The sequence below is a fragment of the Charadrius vociferus genome, unplaced genomic scaffold (genome assembly GCF_000708025.1).
Source record: "Charadrius vociferus isolate BGI_N301 unplaced genomic scaffold, ASM70802v2 scaffold370, whole genome shotgun sequence".
Lineage (NCBI taxonomy): Eukaryota > Metazoa > Chordata > Aves > Charadriiformes > Charadriidae > Charadrius > Charadrius vociferus.
Window position 1 is genome coordinate 4,916,876 of NW_009646744.1, and position 12,653 is coordinate 4,929,528.

Sequence of the window (12,653 nt, forward strand, 5' to 3'; positions counted from 1 at the left end):
GAATGGGGCCTGTTGCGGCCGGCCCAGCCCGCACGCCTCGGCCTGGCCTTTCCCTGCGCCCCTCTCGGGGTGACACCTCAAAGGAGCTGAGGCCTTGTGGGTTGGGCACACAAATCCATGCAGGGGTTCAGGCAGCGAGCCCGGGTTCAAAGGTTGCCGCCAAGCTATGGGGCTGCCCTCCTGTGGTGCTGTTTCCTCATCAAACGGGTGGAGTGGTCCAGAAATCACACTGCCGATTAACTCCTAATGAACTCACCAAACGTTGTGCTTAAGCAGTTCGGTGTCCAGGGTGATTCCACTGTTAGGCCTGGCTCTGTGCTGACACTGAATTTTAGGGTAGCTCGCAGGTAAGGCCTTGGGGAGCCGTTCCTGCGTGGAGCTAACAGGCTGTACAGCAAAGGCCTAATAAAATTGATTATCTGCCCAAGTCTGCAAATTACAACCAATCCCTCTCTCTGTGAGTAATTGCTTTGACCGCTGAAGAGAGAGTATGTGCATTGCTGGGTTCGAGGAAATCGATGTTCCCTGTTCCCAGGACAGGCGGCAGTGGGGCTCCCCACAGGGCCGGGGCGTGAGGGAGGCCGGGTGCCGGGCCTGCCTTCCACTGCTGGGGCAATTCCTGATTCATACCACCAGAAATGTACTATGTATGGTGAGTCAAGCTTATTCACGTGCTTCCGGCGGAGAGAAATACTTGCTCGGAGAAAAGCAAAACCTTGGTGTCACATGTCCGAATTAATGCAGTACGGTGCGGCGGAAAAATGTTATTACCAACTCCTCTAGCAGTCATTCAGACAGAGAATTTAAAAAGCCCAAAGAGATTGTTTTAAAGTAAGGAAACGCAAACCCCGAATGAGGTGAAAGTGGAACTGAAACGCAAGCTTCAAATTTGTTAACTCATAATGTTTTATCTAGGGAAAATTACAAATCTCTGAAGGTTAGTGGATAAATTGAAAAATTCACTAACTCAGTGACTTTCCCAGAATAATTTTATCAGGTTTTATCTCTAATACAGAAAGATTTTGCAACTGAAGCAAAACCCAGAATATCTAAGGTGTAGTGTACTTTTTATTGAACAAGTACTGGTGTCTTTTTAACGTCAGTCCCCCAAAGTATTAGCAAATAGTAATGAAATGCAGACATACATTTTGGTTTCATGGTTTTGAAATTGTCATTAAAATTTGCTTGCCAGTGAGCTTAAGATAAGCTTTTAAACGTGGTTTGCACTAGAGTGAAAATCCTGTTTCTCCTCTTGTTCTTTTTCCTAAGAGAAACTAAGGTATTGATGGCTGTTTGGTTTTAAAACACGTTTTTACCTCATAGTCCTTGTCATATACCAAATCTGTCAATGTCAAATATGGCTTTGGTGTCAGTGGTTTCCTATTTCTCATTTAGCATGTAAATGATTGTCTATTATTTATAAAACTAGCTGCAACATCTGCCAAGTGTTAAGAGTTTCCCCAACATCCACTGATACAGCCCCTGCCTGAGGAATTCTCTTAGACCACAAGCAGCAGAAAAAAGACAGAGGGATAAAATTATGTATACAGAGAGCGAGCATGTACATGTGAACGTGCATGCAGAAGTGTTGTGAACATGCAGAAAATATCTGTTGACCTGACACTAGCCAACTGTATCAGATAATTACAGTTTCTCACTGATTTCTTATTCCAAGAGGAATGTCTAGGAAGGGTATCTGGATTTTATGGAAAGTTTCTTGCTAAAAGGCTGATGACAAACCAGTGGCTGGTATCCCTGGCAGTGCAGAGAACATGGGATGTGACAGGATCATGTTATCTGCCTTCCTTGCCTCATTGCCTCTTCTAGGGTTTTACTAGGTCTTACCTTTACTATTTTTATCTTGCTGTATAAAGAGATGACAGCCCCTCCAACAGGGTATAGCAGCTCAGGGATGTCCCACTCAATGGGAAAAAAATAAGCTAATGCTGAAGAGACTATCAGAACTGCCTACCTTGAAGCAGGAAAATTTTCGTTCTAGGGTATTTTGGTTCTTTCCTGTCGGAAGAAGGATCTTCAGCCTGGAGTAGGAGACGTGGAAATAACTATTGTTCATTATGAAAATTCAAGGAATGGGAGCTAGTAAAAACTTACCATTTTCAGTCAGAGGTTTTCATCTGACAATTGAAAGAGGAACAAATCTATCAGAAGTTGAGAATAATTGACTTTTCATTTGAAACCTTTTTGAAGAACAGAAGTGGTGTGTAAAGGTTGTACCACCTTCACATCAAACATACATAAAGTAAACTAAAGAAATTTGACTCTGAAGGAAAAGCCTTACAACAGATTTTATAGAAAGTGGCCTCCATAGACAGGCTGCAAAGCAGTTTCAGCTATTGCTCTTCGTGCTGAACAAAGTGCTTTCAAAAATACCCCTAGAGACATTCAAAAGAAAAGCAGTATTGAAAGCAGTTAATTTTCCTTCCTGTTCAGGAGGTGGCAGTGGAGACCCAGCAGTAGAGGAATGTCGGCTGGAATTTAAGTGGTGTCTCAGAGAAGGATAAAGTCAGGAGAAATTCACTGGCCAGAACTGGGTTATGTAGTGCAAACAAAACAACAGCCCCTTTAGAAATGGCCATTTTTTAAGATAGGAATATTCTAACAGTGAAGAATCAAATTAGTCTTTACAAAACTGGGAAGGAAACTCGAGTGCAGTTACAGCTACTTCTGCTGTCAACCCTTATGGTATTTACTTCTGTTTATATGAGGTATTTCCTTGTTTAATTAGACTTTACACCAAATGTATGCACAACTTGAGGAGAGAGTAACACACAACGCAGCTATGTTTTAGATTGCTTTGTACAGCAGAATACGTTACAATTCAGTGTAATTATCCTAGTGGCACACAGTTGTGCGTGTATGGAAACACTACATTCAAAACATTTGCTTCAAAATGCCATTTTGTATGGTCCCTCATTCAAATGCTTTACAACAGTAGGTGATCCATCCTCACAGCAGCTATTCAGGAGTTGTAAATCTCATTTAGTTTTCTCATTGTTCAGAATCGAAGTTTAAAGCAGGGGTTGCCTGCCTTGTCCAAAGCCTCAGAAAGACTCAATAGCAGGGCCAAAAATTCCTGGCTTTCACTACTTCCAGTGCTGTGCTTGCTTTCTCTTAATTAAAGATGTATTGGTTTTGGTTTTCCTCCCTCTGTTTAGCATCAGAGGTTGGTTGGTTAGTAGTTGTGCTTTGCCTTCACTTCTTTATGGATTTCTGCATTTCATGGTTTGGTTTTTTATACCGATGGAGAGAATTTTATAGGTCCCCATGACTGGGTGGTACCAGCTGTAGCTTTGCTTGGGAGCTCAAGGACAGACTAATGACAATACTGTCTGTTTATAAGGGACTGAACTGAATGGGTATGGAAAAAAACACAAGGAGCATTTCTAAGATGTATCATGGAAAATATATTATTCATCTCACAAATCACTATAATTACTGATCAAGGGAGCCAGTGTCCTAGATTGCTGTGGTGTATGTAAATTCAAAGAGGTAGTAGGAGCTTGGATGAGTGGATCAGCAGAAAGACAAAATGAGAACCTACTGACAGTATTTCCACTCCACGAGAGTTTATTTTTGGAAAGGGTAATTTTAAAATAGATTTTTTTTTTTTTCCCAGATTATGCAGTATTATAGAAAAATCCAAATACTTAGCCATGTCAAAAAGAACAAGATACTGTTATGGCTTTGGGACACATTTTCCTTGTTAATGAGTTATTAGAATTTTTCTTAGAAAAGCAGTGACCCAGAAACTTTATGTGAGCATGGGCACTTGTGCTCATTCACATGTGTATTGGTGAAAAGTTGTGGCCAAACAATATGATGGTTCTGTGACTGGTGGCAGACTGGAATGGCCTACCCTGCCCTCAGCATGTTCATACACTGTATTAAGATATTAAGGGCAATGGAAACACCATGCCTGACACGGCTGGCAGAGTGCACTCAGGCAAGATGTTTTCTCTCCAGTGTTTAGACACGGTGTCATTGTCCAGCTGGGATCACCTTGGGCTGAGCTGACCTGATCCATTCCCTTTTATTGCAAGGCTCATAGGGACGGTTGAAACTTGGGACTTTTCTCGCTCTCTGTGGCACAAGTGAGGATTGAGCCTTCTGAGGACTGAAATGTTTTAGCCTAATAAAGACTTGGGGCCTTGACACTGGGAAGCCCGAATAAGCTACAGTTTACAGGAAATTCAGCCATGTGACTTAACAGTCCCTTTTGGCAAGAGCTCTGACACCATCAGTAAGAAAACTGTGCTGAGAAAGGAGGTTGCACATCGCACTTCTGCAATCTTTGGAGTCAGAGACACTACTTACATAGAGCAGAAGTCCTCACTTGGTAACGGCAGGCAGAACCAGGCTGTGCTGAATAGAAGTAACACACAGAAGCAATGTGGTGCAGATGCCTAATGGCATCAAGGAAACTCCACCACTTACACCTACACATGAGTTTCACCTCTAAGTCTCTTTCTTCATTTGAAAGAATTTTAAGCTATTTGAAACAAAGATGTCTCTTGCTGTTCATTATTACTGAAATGGGTCCCTCATCTCAGTAGAAGCTCACAGTTTACTGCAATACAAATAATAAAAGAACACATTTAAGCATTAGTTGTACCACTGAGTTCTACAGGAACAGACTGAAAACACTCAGGCCCAGTCTCAGCTTTTTACTCTCATTGTGAAGAAGTTTCAAGTCTATGACTCCTATTTGGGAAAATACTTTATTGTAGGAATTAAGAGAATTTGTCTCTTTTTCTTGCAGTGTACATGCAGTGCCATGTTCTGAATATGCGAGGATGAAGAGAGAAGCAGTAAAGTGGAAACGAGAAGAGCAGAACCCACAGGTACTTTTGCGCCTACACACATATTCATGAATTGTGTGCAGAGTCAGGGACATCTTTGTCTTTTTGGAGTTTCAAAGCAACCTGAGTTTCTTTACAGCCTATTCTGTAGATTTGTCGCTGTTGAAATCTCTCCTACAAATAAAACTGAAGAACAAAATCCACACAGCTGAGCCTCTTTTTTTTTTTTTAATTATTATTCTTATTTGACACTGACATTACAAAATTTAGAAACCATAGACAGTTCAGGCAAACTGTTAAAACACAGTATAAATTAGGGGGTTTTAATATATAAATTCTATACACAGGTAAGTTAGCTTGAACATGACTGACAAAAGGATTTCATAACAATCTTACCACAACTGTATAAAAAGGCATGGGAATAGGATGGGCACTATAATCATGAATGCAGGTTAAGACATTTTCCACAACAGCTATAAAGCGTAACAATGACCATGCTATTCTTGCAGTGTTTATGTGGGGTACAGTATGCATATTACCATTAACATTTTGCAAGATCTATGTACAGTCACAAAATCATAATAGCCACTTTCAAGTAACTTTACTGTTTCCTGCCTGTGCAATTAATAAAGTGTCGATATTTGTTCTGAGGACTTCTAACAAAACTACATGGTTTGAGTATTATGGATGGTAGAAGGATTTTCATTTGACCTGAAAATGCTAATTAGAACATGAATTTGCTTAATTTAAAGAAAAAGATAAAGGAAAAGCACAGCGCCTCATTACTATCGCTTACATGATCAGTATATACCAGTCTTTTAATCTGTACTTATTTCCTAGCTTCATTCTTTTTAAAAAATATAATGGTAATTTAGTTCCCATTTTTCTAAGCACAGTTGTAAAAAGGAGTTACACCAGAAGAAATGTAAGACTGAAATTTGGGTTACATTATGGGGTAAGCTTTTGAAAGGACATGCTTTTCCCAGGGGACCCTGGACATGTGATTCAACTTTTGAATTTCTCAATCTGAAAATAAGGACAGTTCTGCTTACCCATTTTTACTCTGTGCTTTTAGGTCTCTGACTAAAGGTTTTAGAATAGTATGTTCTTGGAGTTTACGTTTAAGACAGCTGGTACTGTCACTAAAAGTGAAAAAGTCATAAAATCCAATTTCTCACCTTTATAAGATGATGAACACTTGCTAAGAGTTCTGAAACCCAGAGGAGAATTTATTTTCCATCTGTGTCGTGTACTAGCAATAGTCTTTTTAGAGAGACTCCTAAGGGAAGTACTTGTACATTTGTAAGTATCGTATCTTGAAACACTTGAATTTAATAGCTTTGTGTGTGCACCTTTCACTAAGTTTTAATAATTAGGAGCATTCTATTGGAACAATTCCTTCTAGTTCAAGCCAAGGACAGACTGTAAGTGATAACCCAACATGGGCTGTTATGGAAACGCCTATGATGTCAACTGTCCAGACTACAGCCCGCATTTTCTCAACTCTGTTTACACATGGGCCAAACATCATATGTTTCATTGTTTCAAAAATACTGGCATTTTAGAAGCATAATTAAACAAAATAATGAAAGCAGTGATGTAGTATTGACCAGTAACAGTTCACTGAGGAAGTCCCACTTCTCTGAAAGGTATCTGGACTATGGAATTTTCTGGTCAGAAGTCCATTAAATGGGCATTGCACATTTTAGAAGGAAGTCTTCTGTACAAATATTTAACTTATAGGACTCATGAGCTCTGAACTCTAGGTCTTCTGCATTCAAGGCGACCTGGGAACATTGCTGTACTGCAGTATTAGTCTGGGTTGGCAGTTTTAGGGCCACAGGGATGAAGAGAGAGGGACTCCTATTCTATTATGACAGCTCTGGAGTATGATTATAGAGCCCTTGTATGGCAGAGAACTAGAAAAATGTTCCTATGGCATTTTGCAAGAGCTGTTTATGGAGCAAAATACCGCTTCTGTGGAGCGAAAGGCATCAAGGGAAGAGTGAGCAGTCTACGCCACTCTGAATTTACAGCGTTACAGTCTGTGTCTGGCCACAGGGCAAGGTAGGGGATCTAGACAGGAGTTACTCATACTAAGCTTTTTCTGTAGCTGAGGTTGTAACCTGAGTTTCAGTGTCTTGCACCTGTGCAGACTGTATGAAATATCATCCATACAAGCTATTAGCTTCTTATCTACATCTTGCATAATGTAAAAAATGCAAGATGTGATGCCTTGTATGAGCATTTGCTTAATGTATTTAGCATTTTTTGCAAATCTCAAAATATGCAAAAAGAATTGTAAAATAAATTAATACAAAATAGATTAGCCTCCAGATGTGTTACATCAAAATGAAGTAACTTGTTTGCTGCCTCCTTTGCTCAGCACAGAGCTCAGCTGCTCCACAGAGCAGCTAATAGTGGCTGCAGGAAAAGGGACACGCTTTAAGGCAGCGTGCTTTCTTTCCAACATACCCAACATTAAAACAAAAGTGTTTGTACAGCTTTCTGCATCCGTATTTTGCTGTATTCTCTCCTGCCTCAGCCTGCCCAGCTGCCACTGATATTAATAGGAGGATATGCACAGATACCTTGTTCCACTCTGCCGCCATGCTGTGAAATATGAAAGTTAACAACCATCAAGGTATTTCTCATAATTTTTTAAAGTATTTATTTTTCCATGTTGCTTAGATCTTAAAATCTCTGTCAACTAATAACAAATTCTTCACTGTTTCAAGTCCTCTAGAAGAACCTCTTTTAGTTCAAAGAATTTTCTTGTAATCGTTCTGTTGGATGGATAAGGAAATAAGCTTTGCCCCAGGCGAACTTCCAAGAACTTCTTACCATTCAAAAGGGATGTGTCCCAGCATCAGAAACCTAAGAGTGCAGGCTCAGATAGGAATTTGCATGGCAGCTTTGTACAGGATCATCTAATCACCTCTGCATCCCCCTGTTAGTGTATGTGCTGCGTTACGGACACCAGATATGCGTGTGCTGTTCCTCAGCTACAGTTCAATAATGCCCTCCACCAACTACTGAGGTAATTTCACTCAACAGATAACATTAAAGAGACAAAAGAAAAGAAAGTCTTTGGCCCAGAGTTGAGCCTCTGAACAGTGACAAAGGGGCTTTTCCCCGTTTCCATGTCACTCCCTAATCCCATTCTGCAGTTATAACAATGGAAATAATCAGTTCACAATAAAAGGGGTTTTAATTTCCAATGAAAGAGGCACCTGAGACAGTAAGGCTAATGTCTACCAGTAAAAAAAAAAAAAAGGTTCTTAAAGCCAGCAAGTCAAATATTGCTCTCAGATGTGAATTAATTCACTGGATCAGATTTAGTCCTTGAATCTGCTGCTGAAACTTCAACAATGTCAAAGAAAACTTTTGCTAAGGCTGGATTTTCACCCTGTTAAGTGCAACCTGCCCATCTGAGAGTTGTACCTGGCTCAAAAGACAGGCCAGGGACTATAGCGGTTGTCAATGCAATTTAGTCCCTATGAATAGCTTGAAACTGTACTACAGTTACTAACTGCAGGACTGCTCCAAAGCCCATCAAAACCAATTGGAGTTTTTCTTCTGGCGGTGCTTGGGATCAGTCTCATTCTATGGAACACAGTCATTGTTAGGCCAGATACTGTTAACTGTGTAACATTTTTACACTGATATGCATAACAATCTTTTCTACTAACATGTCTTCTTTTCGATAACTCCAATTAGACATTCAGTAATCTGAGCTCTGTTCTAAACTGGATTTACAGTCATGTGCAAACCAGTGCTCATGTGCTTTAACAAAAGGTGCGTAAACTATTGCAATAAAACACAACAAAGTAACCAAGGTATCAGTAAGGGACTGCCTTGATTTTAAGTGAGTGGTTATCTTATCACCACTGACCACATCGTAAAATATTTTCAAGCTGAGAAAGATATCTCTACGCTTAAGTTGTTTCTTATTTGAAGTGCTTTAGCAGCTGCGTCCACACTTTGTTCAAGTGCCATCTCAGCACTGGCTGGGATCACAGTCTGCTTCCAGATCTGCGTGTCCTCTATCCACACGGGGAGCTGCCAGCCAGCTGTATGACAGGACTGTGTTAACTGCCGAACAGAGGGAGCAATGATACGCTCTGCTCAGTGTACTCTGGTGCACAGGCTTCTTGTGTGCTAGACTCATTTCAAGAGTTTTTTGCCCTCAAAATTCAGTCACGCCCAGCACACCTATATCCACCCACCTTTAATTAGGTAATGTGATTGATGCTGATGGGAAATTGAGGGCAAGACTGTATGATTAAGTGTCTTTTGAAAAGCATTGAGGAAGTTAATCTACTGACTTCAACACAAGCTGAAGGCACACAATTCCCTCATTGTTTTTCACTGGGCTTTTTCTGTAGCCCCGTGTTGCAGAATGGCACACTCACAAAATGAAAAAATAGGACCTTTGCTACCACTCAGATTACACTAGAGGAGGTGCAGAAGTGATTTAATGTATTTGTGTCTTTTAAAATTTCACTGTATACACAGAAGCTAAATTAATGCTTCTGAAAGACTTTGTATCAGATACTCACATCTTACTAGCTTAAGGTTTCCATACTAACGCTGCAGACCTATAGGTCTAGTTTTGCTCTGTTCTCTGTGTAGCATTAGTTCAAGCAGCTGTCAGGGAGGCATTTTAGCACATTTATAGCAAGAAAACATTAATTATTGGAGGTGCTTCTTCTCATTTTCATGTAATGTTAATACATTTTTGGAAGAAATCTATTCCCCAAATTGTCATCCTTTGTTTTCAGTTGTACTCACACTTAGTAAAACCTGTTGGTGAAGCAAGGCTCTAACCGCTCTCTGGTCTGCAGTTGTACACCTTAGGCCAAACATGAATTACAAATGCAAGTGACAGCTGTAACTTAAGGCTTTACATTGTTTCTATTTAAATCAACAGGATTTTAGCTACGAAATTACGTGAAGACAAGCTATGATTCCTAAAGTCCGTTTTTTAAAAGCACTGTCTTCTCATTTTAAGTTGCTCTGTACTCTCATCCCCAAGTTGTTTTGCAAAGAGCAGCCACCATCTCTGGAGATCAAATCCTATGAATCAATAAGCCACGCACCTCTATAAAGCAATAATTGCTTCAGTATTCACTAAGAAATAAGGATGTTTAGCACCTCTGAAAAAAGACCTTTTAAATGTGTGACTACGTAAAGGCTTAAAGATAATTTAGTGCTTCTGGCAGTCCCACTAAGCCCTTAATACCTACCTAAATCTGACCTTTACGCTTCCATTTTAAGCACTGAGGTTTGAAAGTTTTGGACTGTGAAAGTGGTTTAGTTTGCAACAGTGCTAAACTTTGTGAGATCTAATTTATCTTATATTTATCAAATTGCCTGAATTCATGGAAGGTGCCCAAGAATATGAAGTATTATAATGAGAAATCACATTTTTAGTCATCTTCAGGGTGTTACAATCTCAGCTGTACCAGCCTCCATTGGCTCATTAGAAAAGGAGTGAACATTTGCATTTTAAAAAGCAGGTTTTAAGAAAGGGCCCATCCACCTACATTGGGTTTCAGATAAATAAAAAACCATTTCCACTATGAAGTCACACTGTGTCTGTTAAAAAGATGCAGACATTAAGAAAAAAATGGCCATTTAGCAAACACACTTAAGCATTAGCATTGTTGTAGATATGTTTATGGTTATTGCTCTGGATTGGAATTTAACAGGCTTTTAATGGCACCATTTTGGAAATGGTTCTGCTTGAAGGAATGGCTATGTGTGTATGTTTCTCTGTATAGCTCTCAGCTCATGTACAAAAATTAAAAACAGCATATTAACAGCATCAGCAGAAGAGTGATCATTCCATGGCTAGAATGATGTTGTACCATCCTTACACGTAGTTCTTCCATACAGAGCTTGAATAAACATGTGACATTTTTATGTTCCCCTTCTTGAATTCACGTGCTGACAGACCTACCCGAAACAGAGAACTGAAGTTCTGCCTCAAGCCCTACATATGCAAATCTAGAAGAAACTGTCCTGCTCATCTCAGCAATTGCAAGAGCAGTGGATTCCAGGTGGCCGTGCTCCAGACTGCACAGGTTTTCACAGGTCATAACCCAACATAAGAACTGCACTGCAAACACTACAAACTTTAGTATATCACACAGAGCATGTCTCAGGCTGCAGCACTCCCGATCAGCTCAACTGTCAGAGCTGCCCTCAAACACCGTCTCACCAATGCCTCACATTTCCCCAACTCAGGCATAGATAACTTTTGAGGCCTGGCAGAGGGCAGGAACAGTTCCAGTTCAGCCATTCTGGCTGAATGATAGGCCAACACAGCCAGGTTTTGTGATTAGCTTAATTTTTCAAAACACTACAGCCACTTGGAATCACTCTGTATTGAAATAAAACTATTACTGATCTCAAAGAAAGGGTTACATCTTTCTGTTGTAGGCAGAGAAAGACTGGAACATCTGAGAAGGTCAGCATCAAGTCAGTAATAAAATGCAAAGTTCAATACCATGTGGCATTTAAGTTTCATTTAAGCCTTTTGAGGTCTTTTCTGGGCCAGGTAGGAACATTACTTCCACATACAATTAGTCTACTGTTAGGGCTTAGTTTTGAATCTAATATCCATATAGTTCATTATCATTTAACGTATGTGTCACAGTAGCACTTTGATTATTGTGTTGATTATTGTACAACTTTAAACACAAGACATAGTCCCTACTTCGTATTATCTGGAAGGAAATGTTGAACGTGGTTTATATCCTAAAAATAAAAATGAGAAAAACGGTTATCTGCTTATAAATGACGAATTCTTTAGTGCATTCATTCTAGTCTGAAACCCTTTTGTCCTTTTAAAGCATACCACATAGTTCCCAAATTCAGGGCAATTACCACCTGCTTCCTATTCTCTTTGTATCATGTTGCAAAATAAACAGTACTGTATTAATTGCAACCTGATAAGATTTTTTTCAAATGGTAATGCAGTATCTTTTTTCTTTAAGTGTGATAAAACCCTCTAAAAGATGCAACTCAGCATCAACAAAATTAGGGAATACACTACATACATTAAATCGAGGTAAGCCGAGTCCAGAGTCATTTGTTTCTTCAGTTCAACGTTTGATGTGGTCATGGGGGAGATGTGTCTTTAAGCAATACCGTCTACACTCTGTGCCCTCCTCAGTTCTGCCGAGATTCACAGTAAGAAAAGCAACAACAGTCATGGGAAGAATAACTAAGCAATAGTCATACTTCAGATTGTTCTCTGTAAAAATTCACGGGGTTTGTACGATTGTACCATGCTGACGTGGTCTGTATGTGACATACACGTATACATATGAGTGAGCGATGTCAGTTTTCATCCGCTGGAAGCTTATACCTGTAGCAGTCAGTGCTTTGTTCAACAAGGCAGGGGGACTGCTAATGTAAGATTAAGTTCTTCTTTCTTCATTCAGCAATTAACCAGATTGCTGCTGTGTCTGTGTTTGATTTAATTTTACAATCCTCAGAGGGTTTAAAGAGCTGCTGTCTGAAGCACCTGCTTCTGAAATAGTCATGTGTATTTTTTGCTTTCCTTTTTTTATACCTTTCCGTTCTCTTTTGCAGTACCATGGTTCTCCATGCTCCTCATTTTCTTATGTTTTCCTTCAGAGGCAAAAGTTACAGTGATCCTGACGCAGTTTGGGCACAGCCACAAGTAGTCTGTTTGTCCTTCCTCTCTGTGTCTCATAGTTAGAAAAGCGTCATTGTGCACACAGTTCTGTTGATTTCAGTGGATGAATCCAGTTCATCCATCATGTTAGGCAGTCAAAAAACCCAACAAAAAACTCAAAC